The sequence below is a fragment of the Palaemon carinicauda genome, chromosome 37, assembly GCF_036898095.1.
Source record: "Palaemon carinicauda isolate YSFRI2023 chromosome 37, ASM3689809v2, whole genome shotgun sequence".
Taxonomy (NCBI): domain Eukaryota; kingdom Metazoa; phylum Arthropoda; class Malacostraca; order Decapoda; family Palaemonidae; genus Palaemon; species Palaemon carinicauda.
The window spans coordinates 55552222-55557221 of NC_090761.1; the positions used below are offsets into that span (position 1 = coordinate 55552222).

Sequence of the window (5000 nt, forward strand, 5' to 3'; positions counted from 1 at the left end):
TTATATATATTTGCGCGCATACGAAACTTTTAAACCCGAAAATAAAACGCATACCGACGGACGAAGTGTTGTCAGGTGATTTCAACGTCGCTGTGTTGGCCCCAGGCCCGTACGACAATATCCTTGGAGGCTTCGTGGCAGCGAAGCAGCCGACACTCTTCCGCCGTTGTACATCCCCCCTTCCCCATAGCCAATCCCCTATCCCCTGACACCTGGGATACCGGGTCCCAAGTAGTTGAACTTCCCTTTCACTGGTTTGTGTTCGGTGGAAGGTTTGAGCATTTTCTGGCTACGAGAAGGTCCGAACTCTGTCTCAACTTCTCTTAGAGTCTGAGGGCACGTTTTCAGTCTGGCTTTAGGAGCAGTGCAACGCTGTAGTGTATCTGTCACTGTGCATCAGTGGATTAATTTTGATACCCCCTCATTTTGGATATACCATTTTCTTTTCTTCGTGCATGTGATTTGAGGTGAGCATTATGACTGGATTATCATAGTTTTAAATAAGTTGTGCCAAAACCTGTTATTTAAGGTGTGTTGCCGTCTACGTGGGTAGGCAATTACGAATTTAGGGTAGACATCTGTTACCTGATTTAAGAAATTAGTGATGCGGAGGTTGTAGTATGAATGGGATCAGGTTTATAAGGTTATGCAATTCCTCAATGGGTTCGCAATATTCTTTTTAGCGAGAGTTTATCATATTGAATTGAAAATTCGATCGTTCATGTAGTCTTGTGACGTTCATATGATGTGATCAGAATGCTGTATGTTTGATTTCTTGACGGAAAAGGCAAGCCCAAGGTTTGAAGTACTGAAGGCACGTTCTACTAAAACTCAATTTAACTATTAATTCTGACATGGTCAGTATTAAGCATGTTTTTTTTTTCAGTTTACCTTTAGTAGGCTACAAGTGTAATGTTTTTTAGATAACCATTGCTTGACATGGCTTTATAAATTTTTCCTTATCACTTCCTAGTTAATGTCACATTAATTAAATTTCTAGCATTTATGACTCCATGGTGTGACCAGTTTAGACTAAGTAACCTTGAGAACAAGCATTGCCTTGTGCATAGTTGTAATTAGCATTGCTGAGTTTCAGAATGTAAATTTAGATATTATATTAGGAAACAAATTTGGGATGTTTATATTTTGTGTTGTTTTTAAATTGTAAGACTGCGGTTTTAATTCCCTTGAAATAAAGGTAATATATTCTATATAATCGTAAGCCATCTAATTGTTTATCTATGAATATAGGCCTTGACCCCACAGTAAATGGTCATGCGTTCTTTTAAGTTGACATTCATATAGATTTCTGGTCTACATTAATTTCGTTAAGTGCCATGTATATACTAGTTTACATATTCACAGTTGTGTGACATATCGTAATATATTGTATGATCATGTGAACCGTGAATCGTGTTTTGATTTTGATTTTCATAACATTTTCATAAGCTTTAAAATTTTAAATTTTTCCATGTTGGAGCGTTTTCCAATTTTGTATTCCCCTCTTAAATACTACGAGTTTTCCTCGACTCTTCTGGCGTGCTTTCATTATTGTTATTATTATTGTTGTTGTTGTTTCATGAACTCTTCATTATACTTGGCGAAAAGCAAACTCTACTGCTACCCAAGTTTGTCCATAACTCCCGCTGTTTCTAATTTGAGAGTAACGTTTAATCTCCTAACCCTGGACAAACTCTAGTTACCTCGGTCATTACTGAGTAGTTAATACTAAACCACACCCCCAGTTACCTTTGTTAAACGATGTCTGTGTTTATTTGATTCGTTTATTTTTAGGGGAAAATTTATTTGTTGGAAAATACCAGAACAAATGTTCAGTTACCCGTGTTAATATTGCAGTAACTGTTAGCTTTCTGTCACTTACTGTTAATTTAATAACATTTCGTATTCAATTGAATGTCAAATCTTGGAGGTATCAAAAAATCATGGTATGTCTTATTACAAAAAAAAAAAAAACTTAAAATATTTTATATCACGACGAAAACCTCAACTCCTTATGAAAAAAATAGTATGATCATTAAAATTCTAAGCCCTCCCCAACATTTTTAGGAAGCTGGGTCATAGTAAAAGAAGGTAAAAGCGTCCAACCTTACCTTACCTTTACTATACCTTAAGTTACCTTACCCTAGCTATTGAATTAATTCTATGTACCAAAACCCCCACGAACTACCGCACATTTGCAAGAGTTGGGTTGCTGTTCAGAAAACGTAAAAACATCATTCTAAATCCTCATTCTAGTAGGCCTATGAGTTGTAGGGCTCAGTTTCATACGGAAGGATGGTAGGGAATGCCTAAAATAAATCAAGAATTACGGGACCTGACACGTGGATGGACCCTGTTCATTGTTAGCTGTCATTACATTTCTCGAGTGTTTAGAAGGAAGTTCAAGCTGTGAATTTTGGTTATTCTTTCCATAAGGACATGGTGGAAACCAAGGTCTATATAGATAAACCTTGGTGGAAATGGTCTGTATTTAAGCTATGTCCTGTTCGTTGTAATCTCGTACATTTTGACGTTTGTAATCCTAGATTTTATGGTAGATCCCTAATCCGTTTGAACAAGTTATTCAACAGTGGCTTTAAGTCATAACCTCCTTATGTCGTTCAACACACTGTTCCGATTTACAGTTTTTTTTTTTTTTTTTTGTGGGAATTTGCCATGCAAGTTGTTGATCTTCAGTTTGAATAATGACAAAACAATAATAGCTAAAGGGTGGCATCTCAGAAGCCATTCCCTCAAGAGTAGAAGTTTGCACTTATTTACCCTAGGAAGTAAATCATTAGTAGTATATTGATGCATATTAGCGGTTTGTCTGAGCATGCTTTTACACCTCTAAAAAATGTATGGATTAACATAATCCTACTATTATTTACCGCAGCTATTGTTGGTTGTTCATTAATATTCGTCCTTTATTTGTCATTTCTTGTATTTTTAGTTTGTCGGGGCTTTTGAGATGTCAAGATGGTTCTGGGCTGAAGATCTTTAGCAATCGTATTTTAATAAAGGTATTTTTTAATATAAGAGTCAAACTTTTCTTCTACTATCAGGAATCAAATTAGTCATGAATTTTGGTACATGCTATTGTCTTTTGTTTGTATTGATAACTTTTTTGCCCCAGTAAACTTAACTTGATCTCTTGTATGATTTTTTCTACCTAGGCCTATCCGATTATCATTCCTAACTTGAAGGCAAAATTTTAGTTTATTTGTAAGGTTTCAATATCAATTTGATAACGTTCCTAGTCCTAATTTGGATAATACTTTTTTGTTCAGTGATCCAGCTAAAAAAAATGATCGGTAAAACAAAGAAATTCCAAGTGTCTTTCCTTTGTAAATTTCCGCACGCTTTCTCTGTATCCCTCTCATCACCGTTATGTACTACAGGAGGTTTTTGTGTGGGTATGGGATGGGGGATTGATCGTGGTGGTGGTAGTAGTAATTTTAGGGAGTGGAGACTAGGGTAAAGGAAGGTGTGTCCGCTGGAAGAACAGCCACGAGACGGGTAAAGTTGGTTGGGTGAGGACGAGGAGGGTCCTGTAGTAGAGAGGAAGTGAGTCTAGCTAGAGTTCACATTCAGAAAGTTAGTTTTTCACCGTTTGAATTATAATAACCGCTGATTTAACGTATTTTGTTTTTACGGAAATCCTTTGTTTAAATTTACTCTTCATTGGTCAAATAAAGATGGACATGTTACATAAATATATGTTAAAATCGGATGTCAAATGTTACAGGTGCTTTGGGTCACTTTGGTGTTCTAGGTGGGGGACCGAGGGATCCTTGACGTTGAAGGTAATGGAAGGGTGATCCATGGGGAAGAGGGGGGCGGGGGTCATATATATTGCGTCTTTGTTAGGGGAGAGGAGGATGATTATGTGAGCGTACGTCTGGCTACAATGATTTTGGCTAAATATGGTGAGTGTTGTGTTGACTTGTTAATCGTGTTGAAGTTTCATCCATTCTAGTATTTTGAGTATTGTTTTTCAGTAAATTTCCCCGGCTTTATTTTATTGCACCTTTATAAATCGTAAACATTCTCATAACCTGTATAACAAGTTGATGGCTAAAACATTGAATTGGTTTCGAAAGAAGGGCAAAATAGTTCCTTACTCTACTAGCAAACAACAGACTCCTAGATCGTAAAGTAGCTTTGAAATCTTTATTGTCGCTGGTGTCCATTGTCCAAAGACCAGTTAATTCAAGTCTAGTCTACAGTATATCATACAGTTATTCAGTCATTTCATGTATACGTGATTTTTATAATTTTTAGTTGTATAGAGGTCAACTCATTTTATTGCATACTTTATTGAAATGTGCGAGGGAACTATATATATTTCAGAATATTGTAATTTTGCTTATTGCTGATGATGATTGCAAGACAACACACACATCACATAGTATGTAGGATTTACTGAATGTCATATGATAGATCATGTGTTGTAGGTTGGCAAGGGCAACAGCCACCCGTTGATATACTACCGCTAGAGAGTTATGGGGTCTTTTGACTGGCCAGACAGTAGTACATTGGATCCATCTCTCTGGTTATGGTTCATTTTCCCTTTGCCTAACACGTACACTGTATAGTCTGGCCTATTCCTTACACTGAACAGTCGGGCCTATTCCTTACACATCCTCTTCTATCCTCTTACACCTGACAACGCAGATTACCAAACAATTCTTCTTACTGCACTGTAATTGTTCAGTGGCCACTTTTCTCTTTGTAAGGGTAGAAGAGAGACTTTAGCTATGGTAAGCTCTTCTAGAAGGACACTCCAAAATCAAACCATTGTTCTCTTATCTTGGATAGTGCCATAGCTTCTGTACCATGGTCTGCCACTTTCTTGGGTTCGAGATCTCTTGCTTGTGGGTACACTCGGGCATACTATTTTACCTTATTTCTCGTCCTCTTATTTTGTTAGTTTTTATAGTTTATATAGGAGATATTTATTTTAGTCGTTGCTTTTCTTAAAATATTTTATTTTCCTT

At 36.7% G+C, this 5000-nt stretch overlaps 1 protein-coding gene across 1 annotated transcript in view; it reads left to right on the forward strand.

The window, feature by feature from the left end:
- The first annotated feature begins 223 nt into the window (after positions 1 to 223).
- The window catches only part of LOC137629694 (uncharacterized), a 39882-nt gene continuing 35105 nt past the window's right edge, over positions 224 to 5000 (forward strand). Inside the window, exon 1 of the mRNA XM_068361254.1 lies at positions 224 to 467. The gene's annotated coding sequence lies outside the window, so the exon portion shown is untranslated. The remainder of the gene's footprint in view (positions 468 to 5000) is intronic.